The sequence below is a fragment of the Lycorma delicatula genome, chromosome 12 (assembly GCF_047948215.1).
Source record: "Lycorma delicatula isolate Av1 chromosome 12, ASM4794821v1, whole genome shotgun sequence".
NCBI classification, from domain to species: domain Eukaryota; kingdom Metazoa; phylum Arthropoda; class Insecta; order Hemiptera; family Fulgoridae; genus Lycorma; species Lycorma delicatula.
Window position 1 is genome coordinate 39,307,817 of NC_134466.1, and position 18,193 is coordinate 39,326,009.

Consider the following 18,193-nt stretch of genomic DNA (forward strand, 5'->3'; position numbering starts at 1 on the left):
CATATTGTTTTTAATCTTTAGATTAAACTCAAAACTTTTTTTTTTTTTTTATTAATCGCTTGCAAAAAAGGTCTGACTTGCTGATGTTTTTCATTATTTAGAAAAATAACACACGATATTACATACAATTATTTTGCGATCCAAAATAAAGGAAAGTATTTTGATAGTACAAAAAAAAAATACTATAAAAGTTCGTTCATGTTGTTTTTGTTTTTACTTCTATTTATGCAAACTTTTTAACTATTTTTAAATGTTTATTTTTTCTTTAATTTTTATTTTACAATAAGAAATTTTAATTTTGATAAAAAGAGAAACTTAGTGATTTGAAGAGTACCTGATATATATGAACTAATTACGAAATCTGAAAAATATTAGAGGCAGTGGTTAAATCATGTGTAACAAATGGCGCAATTTATTTTTCTTGTTGAACCTCCGGGACTACCGTTAAGTATTGTTTCAGAGAATAAAATGAATGTTTTAGCGTGTGTGAAAAATGCTATGTCTAAATGGAATTCGAACTCCAAACTTCCGGATGAAAGGCCGAGACGCTACCACTCGTGCCACGGAGGCTGGCGAATGGCGGAATCTAAGATGTCCAAATGAGTTTGATGTCCAATAGCAGTGAGAAGTGTGGGACGCTTAAGGAAGAAATGGCAAAATCAAATCAAAGTATAGAAAAGGGTAACAGGCGGAAGCCTAAACAGAAAGTAAGATGATGAATTTTTTAAAGTAACCAATTTTGTTAGGAAAATCGCGCGGTAAAAACAACTAAAAAAAGAAAAGAATACTGAAAAATTAAATACAAAGAATGTAAAAAATGAGTTATGATAAATATTTGTTGAAATTAATAAAAAGAAACACCCAAAAACAGTTTTCTAAAATAAAATTTCTTGTAAATTGTTATTAATTTTTTTATTTTTATTCCAATTTATTTATAGAAAAATAAATCTTTGATATTTTCATTCAAAGTATAATAACACATCTACTGAATTAATAGTTAATTGCATATAGATTTAAACTCTGACGTAGTTTATTTATATGTAAACTACAGCAATAGATTAGGTAAGCTTATGTGTATTTATTTAAACGTAGCAAAAAACATTATCCTATTTACTCACTGGGAAATAATGAACCCTTTTATATGCCTTTATCAGTTTGATTACATGGTTTTTACATGTAAATCAATATCCAATTCGTATAATCATGTTTGAAATTCGATTTAACGCAATTTACGTACAGCTTAGATAGAGCAACATAACAGAAGGAAATTTGATAATCAGTGAAAAAATGAGGTATGGGTTTTTTCTTTGTATTTCTCAACGTTTCATAACCCACGGACCTAGAAAAACAAAACAAAAAGTGGTGGTTTATGTTCGTACGTACGTACATACGTGTGTTGGCTTGTTTGAAGCTTAATAAAGTTTGACTGTATAAACCGATTTTTATGAATTTTTTTTTCCAAAGACTCGCATACGAGTCTAAATAAAGTAATGAGACTAGATTTTTTGGCAGCCAAAGTTGCAACATTGTAAAGTTACTAGTAAACATGTGGTCATATGAACAGCTGATTATATTAGGTATTAATATTTTTAGTCTGTTATTACCACGTGAGCCATAGACAAACTTTACGAGTTTTTGTTGTACGTTACAAAAATGAGTGATACTAATTATGAGCAAAGTTGTGCAATCAATTTTTTGTGTTAAACTCGGTGAGAATGATACTGAAACGTTTTCAAAATTGAAAAGGATGTATAGAGATGACGCTCTCTCACGAGCCCAATGTTTTAGGTGGTTTAAAGCATTTTCAGATGGCCGGGAATTTGTTGCAGACGATCCACGCTCTTTGCGAACGTCAAAAAGTAACGACAATGTTGAACGAACAGAGACTTGATACGATACAACCGGCGATTAACTGTCAGAATGGTTGCAGAACAATTGAATTTAAATCATACCACACTCCATCAAATTTTGACAAACGAATTGGACATGAAAAAATTTGTGCAGAATTGGTCCCAAAAAACCTCACTGTTGAATAGAAAAACAACAGTGTAGAAATGTGCCATGATCTTCTAGAGCGAGTTCAAACTGATCCTGTTTTTCTAAAAAATATTATTCTTGGATATTTGGATTTGGATTTGGATTTTTAATATGAATCTTGGATATTTGAGTACGACCCAGAAAAAAAAACGCCAGAGCAAGGACTTCAAACTTACTACGTCCCTAAAAAGTAAAAATGAGCAAATAAAAAATCAAAACCGTGCTAATTTGTTTCTTCGGTAGTAATGGCATTGTTCCTAAGGTGTTTTTGCATAGGACTCCTGCTTTCTTTGGTATCATGACTATAACACTCTTTTTGGAGTCTGATGGAACTTTCCCTTTTTTATAAATATTAAACACCAGTTTGTATAATCTATCAATCGCTTCCTCACCTGCACTGCATAGTAATTCTACAGGTATTCCGTCTACTCCAGGAGCCTTTCTGACATTCAAATCTTTTAATGCTCTCTTAAATTCAGATCTCAGTATTGTTTCTCCCCTTTCATCATCTTCGACTTCTTCTTCTTCCTCTATAACACCATTTTCTAATTCATTTCCTCCGTATAACTCTTCAATATATTCCACTCACCTATCGACTTTGCCTTTCGTATTATAAATCTGTGTACCGTCTATTTTTAACACATTATTAGATTAAATTTATGTACCCCAAAATTTTCCGTAACTTTCTTGTGTTCTCCGTCTATTTTACCAATGTTCTCTTTCCACTTTTGAACACTTTTCTTTAATCCACTCTTCTGTCGCTAGTTTGTACTTCCTGTTTATAGTATTTCTTAATTGTCGATAGTTCCTTTTACTTTCTTCATCATTAGTATTCTTATATTTTCTACGTTCATCCATCAGATGAAATATACCGTCTGAAATCCTAGGTTATCTACCATTTCTCTTTGTTCCGTCTGTTCGCTTCTGCTGATTTAAGAATTTCCATTTTAACATTCTTTAATTCTTCTTCTACATTTTCGACCTTATCGTTTTTACTCAAACCTCTTTCGATGTTCTCTTCTTCCTCAAACTTCTCTAAATTCCTTAGATTCATTTGACACCTTTTCTTCAGGTTTTTAAACCCCAGTCTACATTTAATTACCACTAACATATGGTTGCTATCAATGTCTGCTCCAGGGTAAGTTTGCAGTCGACGAGTTGATTTCTAAACTTTTGCTTAACCATGATATAATCTATCTGATACCTTGCAGTATCACCTGGCTTTTTCCATGTGTATTTCTTTTATTATGAGTATTAAACTGGGTGTTGGCAATTACTAAATTATACTTCGTGCAAAACTCTATAAGTCGGTCCCCTCTTTTATTCCTTTTGCCCAACCCGTATTCACCCACTATATTTCCCCTTCCTTGCCTTTTCCAATGCTTGCATTCCAATCTCCTACTATTATTAAATTTTCATCTCCTTTTATGTGTTTAATTACTTCGTCAATTTCTTCGTATTTCTTCGTACAACCATTGTTGGTTTAGATTTCGATTTTATCCTTATTGCAATTAAATTACATTATACTTTTTTTTTAAATGAAAAGTGCGTAAAATTTTATTTCATTAATAACTTCTGATTTTTTTTTTCATTTTTCTTTTGTTATTGAATTATCATTTATTGTAAAACTCTTTATTACAATCAATGGTTAATAAATATTAATGAATCCATATATTTAAATTAAAATAAAAAAAAAAAGTTAAAATAAAAGGAGATGAAGTTAGATTTGAACCGATGTGCCTTCCCTTGTAATTTCCAAATATTTCATTAATTAAAATTTTATTTGGCTGTAACTACGGAACCAATGAATCAAGTACCACTTATGAATATCGTTGAAAAGCTCTCAATGAGGGCTTATTATGGCTGTAAAGAATAATTACAAAATTCAAATTTTTGGAGATTTTGGGCTTTTTGGACACTTTTTGTCCAGTGGATTGCAGTCAAAAGGGAAGATGCACAACTAGATGTTATAACAGTCCTAAATCCAAAATTTTAGCATCCTATGGCTAATCGTTTTTTAAGTTATACGAGATACATACGTACGTACGTACAGACTTCACGCCGAAACTAGTCAAAATGAATTCAGTGATGGTCAAAATGTATATTTTCGTTGAAATCTGAAAACCGAAATTTTTCACGATCACAATACTTCCTTTACTTCGTACAAGGAAAATGAGTAATATATTGAGGTTAATCGCTGCCATAAACGTATAAAGGCAGAAAGACGACAGTTTCTCTGATATGCAATAATAATAAGAAATACTTATTTTGTTCAATTTTTTTCTATTATCTGTTCTTATTGGGAATTTAGGAAACTGATTTTTATCTATTCTACCTAAATTTCAAGATTGATATTTATAAGAAAAAGAAAATCAAATTTATTTAAATACATATCTTTCTCCCCCACAATTGTTTTTTTTTAAATTTTATAAATATATTTTGATATATTTTTTCTTTTTACAAAAGTGGCAAATATTTAAACAAGAAAAAAAAATCTAAAAATAGATGCGGCCACTCGGAATATTTAAATAATAATAATATAATATCATTCGTTATTTTATTAAAAATGAATCAAATTTTTAATAAAAATGAAAATATTAAAACCAATGTTCAGAAGTCATGAACAAATCAATGATATGTATGTTTTATAACAATCAATGTATCTTTTTATATTTGTTTATTTATTAAAGATTATTTATTTATTATTTTACCTTTGGTATTATTCTGTTATGAAAACGAAAAAAATGATATGTCATTTATACCGATAAGGTAATAGTAAGTGGGCGGTGTTTAAAAGGGAATTTATTTATTATAGAGGGATATTTTTGTTTGAAAAAGGGAAATCTTTACTTGATGAGGCGTTGTTTAGGTTGGGTTCAGTATAAGCGATTGAAGAGTAGCAGCTGGCGATATCTCTCTATCTGTATACAAATACGTTGTTTTCATTTAGATTAAACAGATGCTTTATTAACGGTTTTATTTTTAAAGTTATACTTTTTTCAATAAATGGTATTATTTTGTACATTTCCAATGGCAGTAAATTTATTTTTGCTATCTTATATAAATATTAAGTTTGAAAATTATTATCGACAGTCTTTTAAAAGTATTGTAGAGTAACTGTAATCATTAAAACGTTTTCTTTTAAAATCAAGAACTCTACTACATCTTTCTTTAAAGCAGGGCAAACGTCGATTTTGGTAAGTTGATTTTATAATTTTTTTTTTAATTTATGCAATATTTTTTTCTAAATGTAATACATTCATATATATATATATATACCCACACACATACACATATATGTACGCTATTATTATATTTATTAATTACAATTAGTTTCATTAACTGCAATTACAGTACGAAAAAATAACATATCTAAAAAAAAGTAGATATGGTTTTTGTGTAAAAAATACAAATTTCCTAGTATCAGACAGGTTTTATAACACTGACATCGTTAATTATTTATATAATTTTCTTTTTGTTAGTAAGGAAAGAAATCAGAAGAGCTTTAAGTAAAACAAAAAAAATTTAGGCTGTTTAAAGTTTACTACTTTTTATCGACAAAAGTTTTATGTTTATTGATTTTGAAGTAAAACATAAGAAAAAATAGTCTATTATTAGTTTAAGTAAGTCCGTGTTATGTATATATATATATATATATTTCGTATCCTAAAATTACGTAGAGATTAAAGTGCTTTTGATATATGTAAAATAAGTATGCGTGTGTATGTAAAATTATTAAGAAATTCTAATATTACTCTTTTGGAGTGTAACGCTAATGCTTGATGAGACAGGTAATAACCAAATAAAAAAAAAAGTTTGTCAAATGTTGTATTAAAATAAAATATTGATAATTAAGCTTAGTTTGATCAAGTTCAAGGTCTTAATTTGAAAAGAGAATTCGTGATAGAATTTTGTATTGAGATGAAGTAGTAAATTATAATAAAGAGGTTTGTTAAATCAATTTCATAAACAACGTTGTTATTCTGAATAAAATGCTACCAACATCGAGTATATTATCAAAAAAGTCCAATTATTGTCTTTTCTCCCTCCACTAAAATTATATATATATATATGTACACACCGAATTTTACTGTTACATCGAGATTGTATTACTGGGAGCCATTTGTGAGAAAAAATATGTATCCAAATATTTTTTTAATAAACGCATTATTTTCGAGTAATTTCAGCCTGATTTATTTTAATTGCAGAATTCTTTGAACAAAAATTTTGGGGATATTTTAAAATTTCATTAATTTTCGAGTAAATTAAGTAAAAAAAATTATGGTTGAAGAATGTTTAAAATTATTTTAGATTTGATACAAATATATTTTATTTAATTTTCAAGAAAAAAAATTGAGCGGAATTTCAATTTAAAAAAAAACTCGATGTCAATAAAATTTTTCTAAAATAAATTCGATTAAGAAAATTTAACTTTAATTTATAAAAAAAAAAAAATGCAGAAAAATTTACAATTTTAAACCAAACTACTCGTAAAAATGCATTTTAATTTTATCAAATTAATATTTATAATTAATTTATTTTTATCCACGACGGAACGGAGACAATATATGTGGTTGAGATAAGAGATTGTATGTACATGTCTTTTAAAATTAACCTCAAAAGCCACTGGACCGATTTCGATGCGGTTTTTTGCATTACATTTGTATCATTTCAGAGCCGATTCTTAAACATATTTTACAGTTATAGGCCACCAGGGGACGCTGCAGTAGATGTGTTTCGTTAAAACGGCTGGGCCGATTTTGATGCGGTTTTTCTTATTATATAGGTATCACCTCAGAACAGCTTCTTAGATTATTTATACGGTTATAGGCCACTACGGCGACGCTGCAGTAAATATGTTTCTTCAAAACTGCTTTTATTGTTTCCACGTCTTTATAATTAATATTTTTTACTTAACGTTTATTTCGTGGTGGGTTTTTAAAAATTTTTAATTTTATTTACTTGTATAAATTATTATTCAATATAACCTCTTTGCTTGTTTATTAATTTAAATTAAAACATACTACATACATATTTTTCTTATTTTTTTTAAACAATCCTAGGATTGGTTTGCAGTCCAATTTTCCCGACTTTCACAATTCTCTTCTTTAACTTCCTACATGTACCACATTCCATGTCTTTTCATAATCTAATCGATATATTTGAGCCTCGGTCCCCCTCTATCACTCTTTCCTTCCACTATACTTTCTAATATCGTTTTTGTCAAATCGATTTATTATCTTTTTTAATCTATTTACCTTAATTAATATGGTTATTTTAATTGAATGTCAAAATGTAATAAATTCTACTGTTTCTGTAATTTATCAGTCAAAGTTATTGATTAAATTATAATTGGCGCTAAAAAATACATATATAAAAAATTATTAGTAACCCACCGGATTGTTCTAGTACTAAATTGTAAATCAGCTTTCGAAGTCGAAATTTTCAGGTTCAAATCATGATAAAGGATAAATGGATTTTAATTGTAGATTGTGGATACAGTTGTTCTTTAATGGTTGGGTTTTAATTAACCACATAACTCAGGACTGGTCGGCCTGTATTTGTTCAAGACTATACATTTTACCGGTATAGTTTCATTACATTGAAAAGTCGCTAATAACTTTAATTGCTTATGCGACTATAAGAAAAAGTAATCGGGAAATATAAATAAGAAATTTTTTTTTTTTTAATAAAATAATATTTATTTTATTTAATATAAAAATTGGTATTTTCGAAAATTAACTAATGACTTGCGTCATCAAAACTGGAGGTTACAGTTGGTTTTTGAAATAAATAAACAAATAAAATCAGTAGTACAAAATATGAAAAAAAAAGTAAATAAATTTCTTAACATTTAAAATGAATTTAGATTCGTTTTCTAGATTGTTTCTAAAAAAATATATATAGGTTAATTAATTAACCTATATATATATATATATATATATATATAATTAACCTAAAAAATATATATAAGCAATTAATTAGGTATAGATTATGGTTTAAGTATAATAAAAAATTACATGAATTACTTGTAAGTAATCGAATTCAATTTTATAAACTAATAAAATAATAAATTTGTTAAAATGTATTAATACAAACATAAATTGATAAATTAATCTGTAAAGAAGTAAAAAATATTAGCTGTTGCAAACTTTAAAATTCGTTGTGCATTAAAAACGTTTCCGTCATATTATCATTATTTTAACTCTGTATTGTCATTTAAATTATTACTATTATTTATTGTTTCCCTGAACAAGAAACCTAATATTTAATAACAAACCCACCAGGAATACATTCAAATTTTTCTATACCGGAACATTTGATTTTGTATTATAACAGACCACAAGACCATTCACAGCCACAGGCGGTTGGCTATAAGAAAATGGTATGAAAATGCACACTTATTTTGACGTTTATATTGGTAAGAAAGAAAACTTATTTTTTTCATGTCAAGTACAAAAAACAGCTGTTTTAATGTCAAAATATTTCTTTTTCACATGTAACTTTTATCGTGAATTAAATTTTTAGCGATTTATTTTGTCGCCATTTGCCTACTGGTCTCCAAAAGCAAGGACCATTTTTGTGGGTTCAGATTTCTATAATTTGACCCATCGAAAGGGTCTAGTGTTGAACGCGTCTTCGCAAATCAGCTGATTTTGAAGTCGGGAGTTCCAGCGTTTAAATCCTAGTAAAGGTAGTTACGTTTATACGAATTTGAATACTAGGTCGCGGATACCGGTGTTCTTTGGTGGTTGGGTTTCAATTTACCACACATATCAGAAATGGTCGACCTGATCCTGTACAAGAATACGCTTCATTTACACTCATACATATCCTCATTCATCCTGTGAAGTAATACCTGACGGTGATTCCCGGAGGCTGAACAGGAAAAAAAATTAGGTTATCTTTTTTATCTTTTAAATTAAAATAAATTTTATATAAAAGGATAATTTTTACCAAAAATAGTACCGGAGTGACGTTTCGGCAGCAATTAAACTTTGGAACCCAAAGAAAAACATTTTCTTAGGCGATTTGCTCTTTTTAGAAAACCCTTCTTATAAAATTTGCATTATTTTATAAATAATTTTTTTTTTTGTCTTCAGTCATTTGACTGGTTTGATGCAGCTCTCCAAGATTCCCTATCTAGTGCTAGTCGTTTCATTTCAATATACCCTCTACATCCTACATCCCTAACAATTTGTTTTACATATTCCAAACGTGGCCTGCCTACACAATTTTTCCCTTCTACCTGTCCTTCCAATATTAAAGCGACTATTCCAGGATGCCTTAGTATGTGGCCTATAAGTCTCTTCTTTTAACTATATTTTTCCAAATGCTTCTTTCTTCATCTATTTGCCGCAATACCTCTTCATTTGTCACTTTATCCACCCATCTGATTTTTAACATTCTCCTATAGCACCACATTTCAAAAGCTTCTAATCTTTTCTTCTCATTTACTCCGATCGTCCAAGTTTCACATCCATATAAAGCGACGCTCCAAACATATGCTTTTAAAAATTTTTCCTGATATTTAAATTAATTTTTGATGTAAACAAATTATATTTCTTACTGAAGGCTCGTTTCGCTTGTGCTATTCGGAATTTTATATCGCTCCTGCTTTGTAAATCTTTAGTAATTCTACTTCCCAAATAAGAAAATTCTTCTACCTCCATAATCTTTTCTCCTCCTATTTTCACATTCAGTGGTCCATCTTTGTTATTTCTACTACATTTCATTACTTTTGTTTTGTTCTTGTTTATTTTCATGCGATAGTTCTTGCGTAGGACTTCATCTATGCCGTTCATTGTTTCTTCTAAATCCTTTTTACTCTCGGCTAGAATTCCTATATCATCAGCAAATCGTAGCATCTTTATCTTTTCACCTTGTACTGTTACTCCGAATCTAAATTGTTCTTTAACATCATTAACTGCTAGATCCACGTAAAGATTAAAAAGTAACGGAGATAGGAAACATCCTTGTCGGACTCCCTTTCTTATTACGGCTTCTTTCTTGTGTTCTTCAATTATTACTGTTGCTGTTTGGTTCCTGTACATGTTAGCAATTGTTCTTCTATCTCTGTATTTGAACCCTAATTTTTTTAAAATGCTGAACATTTTATTCCAGTCTACGTTATCGAATGCATTTTCTAGATTTATAAACGCCAAGTATGTTGGTTTGTTTTTCTGTAATATTCCTTCTACTATTAATCTGAGGCCTAAAATTGCTTCCCTTGTCCCTATACGTTTCCTGAAACCAAATTGGTCTTCTCCTAACACTTCTTCCACTCTCCTCTCAATTCTTCTGTATAGAATTTAAGTTAAGATTTTTGATGCATGAGTAGTTAAACTAATTGTTCTGTATTCTTCACATTTATCTGCCCCTGCTTTCTTTGGTATAATTACTATAACACTTTTTTTGAAGTCTGATGGAAATTCCCCATTTTCATAAATATTACACACCAGTTTGTATAATCTATCAATCGCTTCCTCACCTGCACTGCGCAGTAATTCTACAGGTATTCCGTCTATTCCAGGAGCCTTTCTGCCATTTAAATCTTTTAATGCTCTCTTAAATTCAGATCTCAGTATTGTTTCTCCCATTTCATCCTCCTCAACTTCCTCTTCTTCCTCTATAACACCATTTTCTAATTCATTTCCTCCGTATAACTCTTCAATATCTTCCACCCATCTATCGACTTTACCTTTCGTATTATATATTGGTGTACCATCTTTGTTTAACACATTATTAGATTTTAATTTATGTACCCCAAAATTTTCCTTAACTTTCCTATAATAAATAAATAACTTTCCTAACTATAATAAATAATTTATTATTATAAAACTGTTACTAGGGAAGAATTATAAACAGTAATCCTAATGTTCTGCCATTTGGCAGGTCTTGTCACGGCTGCTGCTCTTCACCTTGTTCTGTACATTGCTAAACTCTTTATTTTAGCATTTTTCCCTTTTCAATAATCCCATCAATCATTTGAAATTTCTTTCTTTCCTTCTATTCATCAAGTCTTCCGTCGCATCCACTAATAACCTTCTCATTTAATTTCCTAGCCTCTTTCTTTTCCTATATTCAATCACATTTACCATTTTCCTATTCGCTCCGATATTCCTTAATTATTCTTCATTTGTCACATAGTCTTGTTGCCACCTGGTATTTATTATTCTGCACCACACCCACATCTCATAAATAAAAAAAATAAATTAATTAATTAAATAAAATGTATTAAAAAATACTAAAAATTTTTTCTTTTATTGTAATCCCGACAAAATCAGTAAATTTAGCTTTAAGAAAAGTAAACTAGTGATTCTTCCAACATGAATTGTCATTAGGTCTTCGTGTACATATTCTAAAAACACTTAAAAGTACTATTTTTATATTGTTTTATATATATTTATTTATTTTATATATGTATAAAACAATACAAAATAAAATACAAAAACAAGTACCTATGTACACACACACACACACACACACAAACATACATACATATATATATTTATATATACACACACCTATATATACATACACATTCCTACACACACACTTATATATACACAAACACACATACCTACACACACGTACATACATATGCATACATATATACATACACACACATGCATACATATATACACACACACATGCATACTTAGATACACATACATACACATACATGCACACACACATATACATACATTAACACATACATACATACACACCCACACACATACATTCATACACACATACTTAGATATGCATACATACTGTATATAAGAGGAAAATGTCGTAATTGACACATAATCGATGTTGAGCAAAAATTACTAAAGTTAAATTGATGGAAATGTTTATAAAAGTCCTTCTTACGGTGTGCACGCACACTAAGAAAGGATTTTTTGAAATTTCGAATTTAAATGTTTAAAATGAAGTAATAATGAAATTTGCTAATTTTTTTAATTTCTCGGTAACAAATGAAGATAAAAATTTGATTTTTTTTTTTTTGTGTAATCTTCATGTGAATATCTAAAAACCTAATTCTAGACTTTTTGAAATTAGTTCTTGAAAAAGGTGAAAAAAGAAAAAAACGTTTGAAAAGTGATTGCGAATTTTCTTCATATCAAACTAATACTAAACGAGAAATTCACAAGATTTGAGCTTGCAAAATACTCTTCAAATAAATATATAAGAATTATTTTCGTATTTTTATAATTTTAATATTTTAAGGGATAAGAAAGCATGAATTTTTTTTTATAATTTTTACATTTTAACTGCTATTGAATCAGTATTTATGAGATTTGGTTATATCGTGATGATAATTTATGTCTGAAATTCTAATTATGTATTTCGGAAGCCACGATGGGAAATCTAAATACAATTTAGTGGGGATCAAACTGTTTCCCTGAAGAAGTTCAATACTCGGATAGTTTTTATAGATTGAACAGGCTTTAATTTTTATTTATCACTATTCTCTCAGTATGAATTTAATAAACACAGAGAAGTCCATGGGTGGCTAGAAGAGAAGGACAAGCGAAGCGATCCCTGACCGGCTAAACATTCCTGACCTTGACGGGAAACTCAAGTAACTATAAAGCGCGGACGAAGCCGGGATGGGATTGTAGTATATACAGAGTGTTTCTAAAATGTTGGGCTGTCTATAATTTTTCGGATTTTACTTTTAAAAATAAATAAAAAATATCCTTAGGAAAAATGGCAAATTCTCCTTCGTTCTCCCCCTGTCTGCCATTTTTTTATTTCTATATACAAAATTATATCTCTAGTTAGGATAGAGGAATCACATTAATATTTGGTAAGGGTTTTATTAATAAAGTTTTAAAATTAGAAAAAATCAGAATATAAATACGCAAATTACAAAATGGCGGACATATTTATTTTTCAATCCGTATATTCGTAAATACTAGTTTTATGAAAATCTATGTTATTTTCCAAAATATTAACCTTTCATTTTGAACAAAGTGTTATTTTATTTTTTTAAATCGGTTCACAAATAATCGAGTTATTGGAGAAAATTGATGTTGTAATTTTGTGTTATAATTATTAGATCTGTGAGAAAATTATTATTTAATTTGATACTAATTTACAATACTAGAACTAAAAATAAATAAAAATAATTAATATTTAATCAAATTGAACGTAAAGTGGAGGACATGAAAACAAGACACAAAATTACAACATTAATTTTCTGCCGTAACTCGGCTATTTGTTAACCGATTTAAAAAAGTAAAATTTCATTTTCTTCAAAATAAAAGGCTTAATATTTTAGCAGATTAAATACATTTTTGATAAAACTAATATTTATGGAGATATAACGGAATGAAAATTATACATAGCCGCCATTTTGTAATTTTCGAAGATATTTAAGGGGGGGGCTTTACGCGGGGTCAATTTTCTCACAAGTTTGTAAACCTCACTTTATATTAAGTTCACTATATGCGTACGCATGGGGTATCTTAACATTTAAACATTTAATTTTGTCCTAAAATTCCGCTTTCCCTAAAAATTGAAAAAAGGCTATCTTTTTATTTATTGTTTATTTTTAACCAATTTTTTTTAATATCTTCCTAAGTAGTGGTAGTACAAGAGATCCAAAAACAAAAAACTTTGGGGGTAATATTAGAGGTGGGAAACCGATAAAATCTTAAAAATATCGATTTTTTTTAATTAAAAATTTTTTTTTTTGGTTATATGAATTATTAAAAGTTTAAATAATAAATTTTATCAATAATATTATTATAAAATTTCATCATTCACCCCACTCCAAAAAAGAAATTATTTTTTATTGATGGTTCACTTTTTAGTGGAATTTTTGTTAGTTTCTTCTATTTAACAAGAGTTAATTTTTAAAAAACCCACATAGTTTTCTTTGAAAATAACTCTGGAGGTGGGAGAGCAGAAAATTTTTATGAAAACTGATTTTCTTTAATTTTTGAAACTTTTTTTGTTTATTTAAGCATGTAATGATAATTTCACAATAAAAACTTCGTCATAAACAACCTTCACCTCAAAAAAATAAATCTTAGGTAACTTTTTTCATATATAATTATTTTTCCACTATATAAGAATATGTAACCAATGACAGGAAAGTATAACAACTTTTCTGTCTCCTTTTTTATAAATTAATTTTTTTGCTGTTTTGAGAAAAGTTTTTAAAAAGTTTCCGTAAGCGTTCCAGGTAAACGCTGGCTAAAAATCCTGCTATTTTTTGTGCTATTTATGTAATAGATAGCACCAAATTAACAGGATAACCGGTTTCGCTAATATATCCCTAAAAAAGAAGAAAAAGGAAAAAAACATTTAATTTTTTTTTTTAAAGAAAATAATTAAAGTTTAAATAATTATTATATTTAATTATTTTAGAAAGTATTATAAAAATCGGATAAACCATTCATATATTTGGTGTAAATACGGTGATACAGTGAAATACCTATTTATAGCTGATCGTTAAAAAGAACATAAACATTTATTCTTATATAAGATCTGCAATAGTTGGTTGGTAGGAAAGACACCAGTGAATTCTCCAAGTCGTATCATAAGATAGAATAGTAAAGGTAAATTTTAAACTGTACTAAAAATCACTGAGCGTATAATTTATGTTTTTGACATAGTAACTTATGACCAAATATTCCAATTTTCTCGAAATATCAAACTATCAAATTCAACTGTGCGAGTGATATTACGCATGACAGATAAAAATATAATTTTTTCTACAAAAAATCATAACAAATATATAATTTTTTTGTTTGGTTGATGAATTAATTCACAGAATTCACGCCTGAGTTGGATTCGAACTCAGGACCGCGGATGAAAGGCCGAGAGAATTTGTTTTTGAAGATTAGATTTAAAGTTAATTTAAAATAAATTTAATTTGAATTACGGGTAAAAAACCGATCGAAATAAATATCGAGAAATAATAAAAAAAATGATACCTATTCGTTTCTAAATAATGTAGTTTCTTACTCATTAAGTGAAAGAATTTCTACATGTTTAATTGTAGTAATGCAAATTACACTGCGTAATATGACACAGTTTTTCAGTTATTTAGCTGTTAAATAATATCTTCTTTTTTTTATTCTTTTTTTTATTTATTTTTAAATGGTGCTAAGATGTATTACAAAGTTTCTCATATATATACCCTACAATATAAATTATTTACACCCATTATTAACGTTACGTAGTTGTTAATAGGTCATACAAATAATACGAGTATAAAATACAGATTTATAAAATTTTTGAATTGAAAATTTCTTAGGCGCGTTGTGTCAATTTTTTTATAGATACGAATTGCACGGGAACATGGGAAAAAAATCGCTGACTCGTAACCAAAAACTGTAACGTAACGCAAGACATATATATATATATATGAAAGAGAAAAAGGCATAGGGGTAGAATATATATACGCATATACGAGTGTATAGTATAATAAGTAGTAGCAGAGGATGGGAGGTGGGAGAAAAAACTGCCGATGATTCACAATAATTCTCCCTCTCTATCGCTCATAATTATTAAAAAAAAATAATTGTTTAAATTCAGTGTAAGTGTTACATATCATATTTTTTTTATTGAGATTGGATGACAAATGTGAAGATTTTCAACACCTAATTTATATGCATTAAAAAATCATTAACCTTGAAAGTATTGTCGGTAAAGATTGCTGTTTATTGTTAAAAAATTACTTTATATGAAATATTTTAGTCCTGCAGTTCTGTGGGGGCGAAATTTGCTCACGCTAGTATCTCGAGAACGGTGGCCGCTAGACGTATGGGACTAGGACCTATCGTTCCGAGTGATTATAAGGTACCCCTTTTAATTAGGCCTTTCAAAAACGCGTTAAACGTGTCCTAGGACGCACCATTTTCGAGATACGTCCTTTTTTTATTTAACAAAAGATATGTCTGTGAAATCCCGTTTCTTATGTAAAATACAAATAAAATAACATTGGCTGTCAATAATTAGCTATAAAAAGGTTAAAAATCCACAACACCTGCTTTCGCTGAAAGTAATGATGACTGATTGATGTAGAACATCGTTATAAATTTACAGTGTTAACTGAGTAGCTGTTAGATTATAAAAACCAACAATAATTTTGAAGTTTGAATCGTAAATAATTATCATTGCATATATTAAATAATGATCAATGATATATACACATATCGCTGAAAGGAATGATGACCTACATCATCATAAATTTAAAATTAATCATGCTGTTTGCAGTTAATACATATGTTTTACTATGAATTTTTCAGTATATCAACTGTTTCAACACGTGAATACACATTCATCATTGAAAGTAGCCGTTATTTAATGTATTCGAATAAACCCGTGAAAAGAGACGTGGAGGTTCAATAGCCAATTTCTTTGTTGTAATTTTGGGGGCATCTCAAACCCGTGTTTTATTACGTATTTTGCAGTAAATCCACTCTTTCAGCGTGAAAATTTAACTACAGACAGGGGATAATCGTGGAAAACACACGTTCAAATTGTGCGTCAAATTGGTTCTAGGGATCAAAGCTTTAAGTGGCTATTGAATGTAAACATTATATGCTACTTGTAATATATATTAATTCGAAACGATTGCGATCCCATGTAAGTTTTTACTTCGGCCATGCGGCTTAAGCACACGCATTTTTTCAATTAAAACTTTATGGTAAAACCGGTATAATTCACAACTCAGGAGTACCGGAAAGCGGCATTCCGAAACTGATTTTTGAAGGAAATAAATTCTCCTTTCACATAAAATTTAGCGAACTCAAGATGAGGTGTGATCGTGAGAGACTTTTTCTCTTATATGCTCTTGAGATCCCATTTTACATGTGGGAATCCCATTTAACCGCCTAGCGGTCGGTTGAAGTACTAACTTTACGTTTAATTTGTACTGGCTGGCACTGATTTCAAAAATAGTTATGGTACTTACGTATTAACGCCACCGCAGCAGAAGTTGCGCTAATGCGCCAATAAAGAGCAATCTTTTGGATTCCTTGTTGTCTTGTTGTTTGCTGAATTTTGACCCCATTTTTTAGTGCTACGAAAATGCATATTTGGGATTTGCCAAAAACAGAACAAGATGTAATTTTATTTTTTCAGGAGCGAAATATTTTACCAAAAAAACGAAACTTTATTTTGGTAAACGTAAGTTTTGGAAATGTCATTTAAGACAGTGTGATCAGCAAGTGGGACTTAGAAAAGACAACTGGTTAGGGTAGGTTCGCTGTAGCTGCGGTGGCGTTAATACGAAAGTACCATAGTTATTTATTGTAAATAATTTTACTTGAGACAATAAATAAAAATATAATTATTTGTTACATTTTAGTACTATCATTTTTTGAAGTCTGTTTTATTTATTTTTAAAAATTATTTTATTAATATATTTTAATAAATTAAGAGTCCATAAAAAATATAACCTAAATTATAAAAATTAGATCGCACGAAATGGTCGTTGCTTTTGGATATGAGTATACTAACGGCAAAAAAATAAGTCGCTAAAAAACTAATTCAAGAAAAAAGTTAAACATTTGAAGAAAAAGATAAGTTTTGCTTGTCGATTTAGATATCAAAATAAATACATTTTTCATAACAATGTCATGTACCCAGCCACCTATTCTTGCGATCTTACACAATACAAAATCAAAAGTTCCGATAGCGGAAAATTTACGACTCAACTTCTGTTATGCTTTCAATTCATTGTTTTCATTTGCAGCGTCATGTTTTATATTTTTTTATTATTACATTTTTTCTTTTTATTAAAAAATGCGCTCTTGATTTGAACATTGCACTTACTTTTATTCATATTATGTAGGGCAGTTTTTTAATCAAAACGTTCAATTCCATTTTTTTCATATACGGTACCAAATTAAAAAAGAAAATTATATGAAGTTATAATCTTCTTTACATATTTTAATTTTTATTATGAACCTTTTTTCAATATAATATGCTGAATATATTTAAGCCAAAAATAGCAAAAAATAATTTTTAACACCATAGCTACATGATTTTTTTCAGGTTGACGTTACACCAGATTACATCGTTATAAAATAGTTCATATGTCTAAAATATCGAGAAAATTGGATTTTTTTCACTTTTAGAATTGTTTTGATAATAAAATACTTCTAAATACACTGATAGACAAAAACAT

The 18,193-nt window shown here is 28.7% G+C and overlaps 1 protein-coding gene across 1 annotated transcript in view; it reads left to right on the forward strand.

The window, feature by feature from the left end:
• Nucleotides 1-4,935: 4,935 nt before the first annotated feature.
• Nucleotides 4,936-18,193, forward strand: part of LOC142332859 (uncharacterized) — a 424,861-nt gene continuing 411,603 nt past the window's right edge. The window contains exon 1 of the mRNA XM_075379534.1: nucleotides 4,936-5,234. The gene's annotated coding sequence lies outside the window, so the exon portion shown is untranslated. The remainder of the gene's footprint in view (nucleotides 5,235-18,193) is intronic.